Here is a 12425-nt window from a genome sequence, read left to right on the forward strand (position 1 = left end):
GGGACTCTGGACTGATCTGTGGTACTACAGGAAAGAAAATTAGCAGGTAAGAACCAATTTTCCTATGGGAATGCCGGCTCATGGCATCAGGATCTTTCCCTTGATTTCAGTTGATTATGGAGGCACAAAAGAGCAGGAGGAAACTGCTGGGTCCAAAAAAATGTAGCTTTGAATCCACCTAGAACAGATTCTGACAATAGGTGGAAAATAAATTATTGTAATTAAATAAATGGAGGTCCTGTGGTACAGGAACGAAAATTAGCAGGTAAGAACCAATTTTCCTTTCCCTGTATGTACCTGTATCAGTCTAGACTCCTGGGATGTACCAAAGCTTCCCTAACCAGGGTGGGACTGCGAGAGTCTCACTCGAAGAACACTTTCACCAAAGCTACCGATGTCGGAAGTTTGGACATCCAACTGGTAGTGTCTGGCAAAAAAGTGTGCATTGATTTCCAAGTAGCCGCCCTGCAAATCTTCTGAGGCAACAACTGACATTCCACCCAGGAAGTCGCCTGGGAACAGGTAGAATGAGCCCTTAACCCCTCTGGGATAGGATGACCGCCTAATATATAAGCAGAACCGATTGCTTCCTTTAACCAATGTGCAATCGTGGCCTTTGAAGCTTGCTGACCCTGTCTGGCCCCACTCCATAGGACAAAAAGGTGATCCAAGGGTCTGAAGATATTAGTGACCTCCAGATAGTGCAATAAAGCTCTCCTGATGTCTAGCCGGTCGCAATTCCTTAGTGTGAGGAATATCAGCCTCCAAACTCAAAAAGGCTGGAAGTTCCACTGACTGACTCACATGAAAAGCTGAAACGACTTTAGGTAAGGAGGGAACTGCCTGTAAAGAAACTCCGAAGAAAAGGTTCCCTATAAGATAGGGCTTAGAGCTCAGACACTCGCCTAGCCGAACAAATAGCCACAAGGAAAACAACCTTCAAAGTGAGATCTTTTATGGTAGCCTTTAAGGGGTTCATAAGGCACCACACACAAGCTCTTGAGCACAAGACTGAGGCTCCAAGAAGGACAAATCTGACGAGCAGGAGGCTACAAGTGTTTCGCTCCTCGGAGAGGACTGGACTTGGCAGACTAAGTGGAAGAGGGAGATAAAACTGCTCTGACTTCGGGTCCCAACAAGAAAGTAGAGGTCTCATATGAGCAAATGCCCAAGGAACCAATGCCAAGGTTGAGGCCATGGAGCCCAGGACCTGTAAAAAATCCCAGACCCTGGGGACCCTGATCTCCAGGAGATTCCAGACCCGTGACTGCAATTTGCAGATTTGCTCCTCTGTGAGGAAGATTTTCCCTAGATGGGTGTCGAAGTGCACTCCCAAAAAATCCAGGACATGGACAGGTGGCTCTTGGCGAGGTTGATTATCCAGCCTAGGGATCTCAAACGGTCCATGACAAGATCCACTGACTGACAGCACAGGTCCTCTGACTTTGCCCGGATGAGTCAGTCGTCCGGATGAGTCAGTCATTCAGATATGGGTGAACTAGGACACCCTGCTTCCTGAGCGCCACCACCACCATGAACGTTCTGGGGGCAGTGGCTAAACTGAAGGGCATAGCGCAAAATTGGAAATGCTGACAGAGGATCATTAACGTGAGGTATCTTTGGTAATCCAGATAAATTGCAATGTGTAAATAGGCCTCAATCAGATCCAAGGATGCTAGAAATTCTCGGCTTCTCACAGCTGCTAACACCGACCTCAGATTTTCCATCCGTAAACAGGGCACCTTGAGTGTCGCGTTCACCTTCTGGAGATCCAGTATGGGTTAGGACGACTCCTTCTCTGGTATGATGAAACAGATGGAATACCATCCCGTCCATTGTTCCTCCCGGGGGACGGGAACGATGGCTCCCAGCATTCGCAGCCTAAGGATGGTCTGTTGCAGACCAGCTTCTTCTCGGGGGAAGCACACTGGGACACCATGAACAGACTTTTTAGAGGACAAGTAAAATCTAAGCATAACCTCATTCTATGACTTAGAATCCACTGGTCCAATGTGATTTTGACCCACTCTTAAAAAAGGGGTCAGCCAACTCCCAACAGCTGGCACTGAGGAGTAGGCTGGCCATTTCTCATTGCGCAGTGTTGGGACCGGAAGGTCCATGGCTTGTGTTGTTGCGGTTGGCTCACCGGTTTCGAAAGGACTGGGACCAGGACTGAATCCTTGCCGAGGCCTGCCTCTGACCTGCGCCCTGATTTCTGCTCTGGCGGGGATGCCTTTGGTTCCGAAAATGAGAACAAAGTAGGCGACCAACGCGATCGACCGCGGCGACCAACGCGATCGGAGGACGCCCGAGCAGAGGCAGAAGCAGGAGCTGGGAGAAGGGGCCGCGCAGTCGGCGCTTGAGCCCGTCAGGGTAAGGCCCACTTTTTTCTCGCTCTTACCTCCGAGGGCCCCTGCGCCCTCGGAGGTACTCTAATCCCAGTTAGAATAACCCCTGTTTTATTGTAACTTTTTCTTCTACGCACTTGTTATACTTTTGTAATGTATACTCTTACGTTTTAGCTATGTACGTTATAATGTATTGCTCACCCCCTTGTTTTATGTAAACCGACATGATACGAACTGCCGTGAATGCCGGTATAGAAAAACACAAATAAATAAATAAAAAATAAAAAGAACTTTTGGATCCTTTTGGCCTGTCTTCAGGCAACTGTGCTCCTTATTCTCCCCCAAGCTCTTGATAAGTTGTTCCAAATCTTCACCAAAAAGAAGCTTGCCCTTGAACGGGATGGTCCCCAACTGCGCCTTGGCCGAAACATCCGTTGACCAGTTGCGAAGCCATAAGAGCCTCCTGGCCGAGACAGCAGACGCCATGATTCTGGAAGAAGTGCGCACAAGACCATAAGGCATGTGCTCCATATGCCACCGCTGACTCCAAGTGCTCTGCTTGCTCCGATTCCTCTGGCGACAGGTCTTTATGACTCTGCAATTGCTGTACCCATCGCAAGCTGGCACGGAGCATAAAACTGCTACACACCGCAGCTCTTACACCCAGGTACACCTCCAGCTTCCTGTCTTGAAGGTCCTTCAAAGTTGCCGCGTCAGACACCGGGATAGTAGTCCGCTTCGTGACCACGGACACTGAGGCATCGACCTTGGGCACTATGAGTAGCTCCAGCGCCTCTTCAGGTAGAGGATACAATTTATCAATGGCCCTGACGACCTTCAGGCCGATCTTGGGAGTGTCCCACTCTCTAACTATTAAGAACATAAGAAATTGCCATGCTGGGTCAGACCAAGGGTCCATCAAGCCCAGCATCCTGTTTCCAACAGAGGCCAAACCAGACCACAAGAACCTGGCAATTACCCGAACACTAAGAAGATCCCATGCTACTGAATCAATTAATAGCAGTGCTTATTCCCTAAGTAGTAGGGAAGGTAGTGGCTGGACCTCGCAGTCCAGCCATGACCGGATCCACAGAGTCCTTGTCCTGCTCCACCTGTGGCATGGGAATCCCCAGCTCTGATAAGACGTGTGATAAAAGGGGCCAGCTCCTCTTACTGAAAAAGATGCAGCACCCTGGGATAGTCCCCTTCCAGGGCAGAGGTTGTTCCAGGGTCCACCTCCCCCGGGTCCTGAAACAAACAGGGGGTCATCCAGAGGGTCCCCCGAGGGCAACTGCGGATCTATGTTCCCGAACGCGTGATCGTGCCTAACCGGGGACCTGATGGTGAGGATCCTGTTGGCCCCTGCCAAAGCAGAGGTAGTGGGCATCTTGTTGGGTGGCTAGAAAGAGACAAAAATGGCCTGGTGCACGAGTAAAATAAATTCCGGAGAAAAGGGAGGGGAATCCAACTCAATATCCGCCACGGGACCAAGGTCCCCCTCTCCCAGTCCTTCCAAACCCCCCCCAGGGCTACGTACCAGCAACAGCGAAGGAAATTCCCCTCCCCCAGCCGGTCTCTCCTCTGATTGCGTGGGAGAATTCAAAATGGCCACCGTTCCTGTGCTGATCGGGAACGGAATGGCCCCTGCAGGAGGAGAAGAGCGCACCCAACGCGGCTCCAGCCGCCGGGAAAGAGACCCCACAGCTCCTCACGATGAGCCCTCCCCATCAGGGAGGCATCGAGAGCACAAACCAACCCTAGATGCTCTCAAGCATTTTAAGTTGCTCTATGTTCTATGTTCTATGTAATGCTCTTAGGCAAATTCTAATGTTTCACTGTAAACCGGTTTGATTTGCATCCAATGTAAGAAGATCGGTATATAAAAACACAAAAATAAATAAATAAATAGATAACAGAGCAAGGCTCCCCACAGGCCACACAGTAAAGAGGGATGTGGTATAATCAGGTCCTCCCAAAGGAACTGCTGGGGCTGCGCCAAAAACGAACCACTGACCTGGAAACTGCCTCTCTTTGCTGGTCGAAAAGCAGCAAAATACCAGAGAGAGCATAGCCAGGCCTTCTCTCTCTTGCTGTGTCCCTCTCTTGTTTTTTAAACTAACTTGAAAGGTAGAGGAATGGCAGAACTTGTGCTGGGAGGGGAGGGATGCAGACCACTGACTATCACCCCCGGCGTGCCAGCCCGAGCAAATTTGGGGTGCCCAACTCCTGCTCGCTTCAACCTGCTATCAGGAAGAATGGCTCCACCAGGACCTACCAACCGCCTGGTAGGCACAGTGCTCTGGAAAAAAATAGAGTTGCCAAGAAAAACAAGAAATTCTATGTTCCTTTTTTTTTTTTGCTTGGTCAGAACTACAGGTTTTGCATCACCACCAACTGCTGGAGACAGAGAAATAGTGAGGAGCTGCAGGTGGCACACCGGATTAAGAGAGGCAGTGCCTGCGAAACTTTGCCTCCATCTGTTGGAAAGGAGGCAAAACCCAGGAGTCTGGACTGATACGGGTACATTCAGGGAACTGCTGATTTTTCCCTATTTTATAACCTCCCATTCTAGTCACTGAAGTGGTAGTCCTTCAGAACCTGCAATCATGGGCCCTGAAGGTCATCCTTGAGCGATGACCATGACTCCTTCCCACTCCGTGGAGGGATGGGAAGGGCTGTGAATGCTGCCTCTACAGTGTGCTCAGCCAACTCATGGAGTTAAAAACCTTTTGCCAATTGAACCAGGGACATTCTGCATGGCAATACACAAGACTATCACTAGCTGGCCAGCCCATAAGGCTACATTTCTAAATGATGAAACTGGTCTTTTAATCTTTTCTTCCTGCATACCCTTACTTGAACAAGCTAATTTTTTAGCTCTTTTTCAAGTTACCCAGTTAGGTTTTCTTTGCAGAACAGTGAAAGAACTCACTAAGGGCACAGCCACCCAAGGGGAGAAAGGAAAATTGGTTCTTACCTGCTAATTTTCGTTCCTGTAGTACCATGGATCAGTCCAGACTTCTGGGTTTTACCTCCCTTCCAGCAGATGGAGACAGAGAAAAACTTCGAGAGCACCCTCTCTTAACCTGGTGTGCCACCTGCTGCTCCTCAGTATTTTTTCATACCCAAGCAGAATAAACATAGAATAACCATATTATGCATTAACCTAATTCCATTCCCCTGAACGAGCAGAGGATGAAGAACAGAACTTTTGAAAAACAAGAAAAAGCCTTATAAAAACCTATACATTTCTTCAGAAAAAGCTTGAGTCAACAGTACAGATCGAGCAGGCTCTCCACCCACAACCCTGAACCCCTCAATGGGTGGGCATCTTGACTGATCAGAGGTACTACAGGAACGAAAATTAGCAGGTAAGAATAAATTTTCCTTTCCCTGTACGTACCTGGATCAGACAAGACTGCTGGGATGTACCCAAGCTCTCTTAACTAGGGTGGGACTGCAAGAGTCCCGCTCAGATGACACTGGCACCGAAACTGCCGGGGTCCGAATCCTAGATGTCCAGCCGGTAGTGTCTAGCAAAGGTGTGTAAAGACTTTCAGGTTTCCTGCGGGGAAACCAGCTGGCATTCTGCCCATGAAGCCGCCTGCGCTCGGGTAGAATGAGCCCTCAGGTCCTCCGGGACTGGGTGACCACAACAGATATATGCAGATGCTATGGACTCCTTTAAGCAACAAGCGATAGTAGCTTTAGACGCTGACTGCCCCTTCTTCGCACCATGCCACAGAATGAAAAGGTGATCCAATAAACAGAATCCATTGGTAGCCTCTAGGTAGAGCAACAAGGCACATCTGTCTAAGTTGTCTTGAATGGAGGACCACTCAGATCCGCAGCCTGAAAAGCCAGAAGCTCCACCAATTGATTCACGTGAAAAGCAGAGACTACTTTTGACAAAAAGGATGGGACAGTCCGTAGAGTCACTCCGGAATCAGATACACGGAGAAAAGACTCTCTGCAGGACAAGGCCTAAAGCTCTGAGACCCTCCTGGCTGAACAAATGGCCACCAAAACCACCTTCAGCGTAAGATCCTTTAAGGTGGCCTTCCTGAGATACTCAAAGGGGGCCTCGCACAACCCCCAGAGAACCAGATTCAAACTCCAGGAGGGACATAGTCTGCGAGTCGGGGGGCGCACGTTTCACACCGCGGAGAAAAATGCACCACATCCGGATGAGTAGCCAGAGTAGCACCCTGGGTATGGCTCCTCAAACATCCTAGGGCGGAGACCTGAGCTTTCAGTGAATTATACGATAACCCTTTGTCCATGCCATTCTGCAGAAAAGAAAGAACCAAACACACCGAAGCTCTACGAGGATCTACCCCTTGAGGTTGGCACCAGGCCTTGAAGACCTTCCAGATGCGAACATACACCAGGGACGTGGAGGTTTTCCGGGCCTGCAGCCTCCAGATAACCTTTCTTCCTCAACTGCCACCTCTCAAAAGCCAGGCCGCAAGACAAAAGCAATCCGCCTGATCGAAAAATATAGGTCCCTGTCAAAGGAGATTCGGAAGATGGAGAGGGCCGTCCAAGGCCAGATTCACGAGGTCCGCAAACCAAGGCCTCCACGGCATTTCTGGCGCCACAAGAATCACTCGTCCTGGGTGAAGTTCTATCCTTCTGATTATCTTTCCCCACTAGCAGCTAAGGGGGGGGGGGGGGGGGGGGGGGAAACACGTAAAGGAGGATGTCGCGCAGCCAAGGGACCATTAGAACATCAACCCCCTCCACGCCATAATCTCTTCTGCAACTGAAAAAATGTGGCGACTTGGAATTTGTACGAGTCGCCATCAGGTCCACGTGAGGTTCGCCCCATTTATGACAGATCAGGCGCATTGTGGCATCGGACAGCTCCCACTCCCCTGGGTCCAGCTGTTGGTGGCTGAGGAAGTTCACCTGTACAGTGGTTGAACCCACAATGCGTGACGCTGTCAACATCTCTAGATGCTGTTACGCCCAGGACATCAGCTTCTCCTCTTCGATCTGGTTCCTCCCTGCCGGTTGACATAGACAATGCGACTGTAGCCTGACAAGACTGCCTGCCTGATTGCGCAGGAGGGGGAGGAAGCTCTGAAGAGCCAGCCAGACGGCCATCATCGAGACGATTGATCGACCAAGACGTTTCCACCGGAAATTACCAGCCCTGAACCGCCTGAGTCTAGCATATTGCTCCCCAGCCGGAGAGGCTGGCATCTGTTGTCACCACCGTCCACCGGGGTATTTCCAGATTCACCCCGTGGTCCAAGTAGCCCTGGCAAGCCACCACAAAAGAACAGACCTGGAAATGCCGGTAAGTGGCAGGTTCCAGAGGGATAATACCAGACCTTGGGCACAGAGGCTTGCAAGAGACGCCGGACTTGCGCAATTTAAGAATCCACTAGTCCGATGTAATCTTGACCCACTCCTCGTAAGAGAGAGAGTCAGCCGGCCTCTATAACAGGATCTGGGGAGTGGGCCGGCCAGAACTCATTGGGCGGTGCCCGGAACCATCTCAGGCTCCTCGACACCTGCGGTGGCCCTGTGACCAAGATGGAACATCCCCGAGGCTTGTCTTTGGCCTGCGCCCTGAGCCCTGCTCTTCCGAAAACATCTTTGGCTCAAAAACGAGAGTGGGCGGGGGGGGGGGGGGGGGAGAAATATTTCTGTCTCTTTGGCTTATCTTCCAGGAGCTAATGCACCTCATTATTCCACAACTGCTTGATCGGCTGCTCCAAGTCCTCTCCGAAAAGCAGCTTGCCTTTGAAGGGAAGGGCACCGAGCTTAGCCTATGAGGATATGTCTGCAGCCCAGTTGCGGAGCCACTCCTAGCAGAGACTGCCAATACCATCATCTGCGACAAGGTGTGGAGGGTCATCATACAAAGAATCTGAGCCATAAGCAATGGCAGCTTTCAGACGTTGTGCCTGCTTTGCCTCCTGGGGCTCCAAATCCTTGGCGCTTAGCAATTGTTGCACCCAGCGGAGGCCCACCCGGAGCATGTAGCTACTGCAGACCGCAGCACAAATGCCCAGGGCAGAGACTTCGAAAATTCTCTTGAGATGACCTTCCAGCTTGTGATCCTGGAGATCATTCAACACTGCTGCCCCGGCCACTGGGATGGTAGTCCGCTTCATGACCACCGAAACAGACACGTCCATTTTTGGAACCCATAATAGCTCCAAAATTTCTTCCGGAAGAGGGTAAAGCTTGCCTATGGCTCTGCCAACCTTGAGCCCAGTCTCTGGAGTTTCCCACTCCCAAACCATCAATTGCTGTACCATGGCATGGAGAGGAAAGGTTTGAGCAGGGCCCCGCAGCCCTGCTAAGAGTGGATTGACCTTGTCCGGACTCTGGTCCACAGGAACCGCCACAATACCCAATTCCTGCAGGACATGCGGGATTAAGGGGGATAGCTCCTCAACGGAATAAATCAGATCACCTTAGGGTCATCACCCTCAGAGAGGAGTACGCCAGGCTCGTGATCAGGGTCCGCACTATCGAAGAGCAGATCCCCATGACCCTCCTCCTGATTGGACTCGTCCGTCATTAGATCCCAGGAAACCTCTCAACCCACAGGGGTATGAAGAGTCCAGATTCGTGTCGCCATCGGCATATCCTCCTTCCTGGCCACCTTCCCAGGTAGGCCCTCAGGAACCTGACTTATTGGAGTTCCCCCTCTTCTGCGCACCACTTGCCAAAAAGGCCTGGTGCATTAAAAGAATGAACTCTGAAGAAAATACAGTCTGGCCCCCATCTCGACAAGATAACGCCTGTAACTCAGAAATTCTTCCAGCTGAACAAATGGCAACGAGCAAAATTACCGTGTCAAATCCTTTAACGTAGCCCTTTGGAGCGGCCCGAAGGGAGGTTCACACAGAGCTTTAAAAACTAGATTAAGGACGAAAATTCATTGTACCTCTAAGAAAACGAACCACGTCTGGATGAGACGAAAGAGGAACCTTCAAATTTTGCCATGGAGAGATTCCAGTGCTGCTACCTGCACTATAAGAGAACTAAGAGATAAGCCCTTGGTGAAGCCATCCTGTAAGAAAGATAATATTTCAGGAATTAAGACCCTAAGAGGGCAAAATCCCCTGCTGGAACACCAGGACTCAAAAATCTTCCATACCCAAACATAAAAGACTTCCTTCTAGATTGTAACAATGTGGTGACTACCGAGTCCGGGTAACTTTCTTTTCATCCAATCGGGAACTTCGAGGTCCACTCCCTGAGTGAGATTGGAAGTCTGAAGCCACCATGACAGACTGTCTCTCGACAAACCCTCGAGAGGTAAGCAGATATGATATTCTTCCGATACTGGCTTCCAGCAGGACAACAATGCCGTCTGTAGTGATCTGATATGGGAAAACGCCCAGGAAACCAAGTCCAGCGTGGCGGCCATTGAGTCAAGTGTATCTGTAAGTAGTCCCAGACCTTGGGCACCTGCAACCTCAAAAACCGGCAGATCTGGGTCTGAAGTTTCAAGATTCAATCTTGAGAGAGAAAGACTCTGCCTATAAGAGTATCAAACCGAGCTCCTAAATACTCCAAAGTTTGCGTTGGTGATAGCTGACTTTTGTCATGATTCACTACCCAACCTAGGAACTGTAGGACTTCGAGAACTCGATGAACCGACTTGCGGCATAGAGACTCTGACTTGGCTCTCATCAACCAATCGTCCAAATATGGGTGAACTAGAATACCCTCCTTTCGAAGGAAAGCTGCCACCACCACCACCTTGGTGAAAGTCCACAGAGCCATGGCGAGACCAAAACGGAAGAGCCTGAAAATGTTGACACAGAATCACATTGAGAACACACTTGTCCTGAGTTACCTTGGCCCATTCGTCATAAAAGTGCCGTAAGCAACCTCCTATAATAGGAATGATGGAGTGGACCAGCCTGGCATCACTGGGTAGACTTATCTCCTGCCGAGGAGCAATCAGAGTATCCTCTAAAGGACCTTCTGACTCCACGAAAGGATTGTCTCGATGCTTGCCCCCGCAAAAAATATTCTCTGCGATCCTGGCATACCACAGGTAGGTCGCGATCTTCTGTCGGGCCGAAAACGAGACCTTGATTGAAAAAAATCTTACCCTTAGGTTTATCCTCGGGTAACCCGAGGACTTTATTGTCTCCAAGAGACTGGATCAGCTGCTCTAGATCCTCGCCAAACAAGAATTTACCTTTGAAAGGCAAGGATGCCAATTGTGCCTCAACATCCGCCGCCCATTTGCGAAGCCAAAGCAACCTTCGGGCGACCACAGCTGATGCCATTACTCTGGAGGAAGTACACACATCAGAAGGGGCATCCGCACCGTAAGCCACAGCTGCTTTCACAAGCTCAGCCGTATCTGTATCCACACCTGATTGGGACAATTACCTTGAAGCTGCTGTACCCACCGGAGACAAGCACTCTGCATGAAACTTGAACAAAGCGCTGCATGCAAACCCAGAGACGCCACCTCAAAAATCCTTTTAAGGTGTAACTCCATCTTACGATCTTGTACATCTTTTAAAGTGGCCGAACCAATAACCGGAATCATAGTGCGCTTAGTCACAGCAGACACAGCCGCATCTACTTTCGGGAGAGAAAAAAATTCTAAATCTTGTTCTGATAGAGGGTAAAGTTTCCCCATGGCTCTGCCAATCTTTAAACCAGAATCCGGAGTCCCCCATTCCTCTTCCACTAACTTCCTAACCGACTTGTGGTAAGGGAAAGAAGTTGGAGGATCTCAAATGGTACCTAGTACCAGGTCCTCGCCGTCCAAATCCTGGTTCTCCTGAGGCATTTTAACCCCAAGTACCTGGTAAGCCAAGGGAAGCAAAAGCTCCAGTTCTTCCCTTTTAAAAAGGCGGACTACCTTAGGATCCTCCGTCTAATGAATAAGAAAGACCGGGTCATCCCCTTGACCCGCATCCTCGGTAGCCGGAATAACTGGAGCCACCAGGGAAGCTTGGCCAGTTCCCGAATCAGTACCAACAGGAGCTATGATCGCGTCCTCCGTATCAACTGCCCTAGCTGCATCACCCTGCAGGCGAAAAATCAAGCTCTGTGCTGATGGAACCCTATTACCAGGCATAGGAGACCTCCTAGGACCCCCCCCCCCCCCCCCGAAGGACCCTCAATGGGTTGGCCATATAGGCATCATGAAGTAACAAAACAAAGTCTGTGGAGAAAAGCCTCCCTGCACCAAAACCAGCATTGTCTGGTTGAAAAACAGGCAAACCCGAGTTTTCCTCCCCATCTAGCCCTCCCTGCCTGTTCCCCAACCCAGAACGGGCTGGAGAGAGATTGAGGACCCTTCCCCACCCCACCTGGTGACGCGAGAACTGCCGCAGCAAAATCCAAAATGGCCACCGTTCCCACACTGACCGGGTGAGGTAAAAAAAGAAGTTGCAGCTGACCAAAAGACAATACTCGATGCTGTTTAGAAGGAGAAGGAGCCATAGACGAAACCTCCCCGTTGGCACAGTTCGCGCATAACCCCGACCTATTAAGCTGGGAAGAATCAGAGCCGCATGAACGGCATGCCCTACCGCTAGCCATAAGGTAGAGATAAAATTAAAATCCTCTCTCTGAAGGTACTCAACACGACAGAAGAAAAGGTCCCCCAAACAAACAGCCAGAGCCCCACAAAAAGCTCCTACCTAAGGGGAGAAAGTTGCTCGCCTGTAGAGCAGTGCTCCGGTGCAAACAGTTTTTTTGGTTTGTTTTAGTTAAAAATGAACAACCTGCCCTGAAAAGTAGGCAAAAAGCGCCAAAAATTCTTGTAAAAAAGTAATGTAAAGAGCCTGCAGCCGCCTCGTGAAGGGAGGGATCTGGACAACCAGATTTACACCTCACGTGCGCCCAGACCAAGCACACAGAAGGGTACCAACCCCCGACACAGCCACCTCAACCGGACAGGGAAGAACCTTAAGGATTCTAAAAAAAAATAAAAAAAATCCCAGGAGGAAGGCTCAAAAGAAAAAAAAAAAATAGCTGCAGAACTGCAGGATTAACAGCCTCTGCCATCTGCTGGAGACAGAGAAATACTGATGAACTGCAGATGGCACGGTTGCTTAGATATGGTGTCAGCGA

General features: G+C 50.1%; 1 protein-coding gene across 2 annotated transcripts in view; it reads right to left on the minus strand.

Annotated features, from left to right (window-relative positions):
- The window catches only part of CCT2 (chaperonin containing TCP1 subunit 2), a 95875-nt gene that overhangs the window by 53457 nt on the left and 29993 nt on the right, over positions 1-12425 (minus strand). The window lies entirely within an intron of this gene.

The sequence above is a fragment of the Rhinatrema bivittatum genome, chromosome 4, assembly GCF_901001135.1.
Source record: "Rhinatrema bivittatum chromosome 4, aRhiBiv1.1, whole genome shotgun sequence".
Lineage (NCBI taxonomy): Eukaryota > Metazoa > Chordata > Amphibia > Gymnophiona > Rhinatrematidae > Rhinatrema > Rhinatrema bivittatum.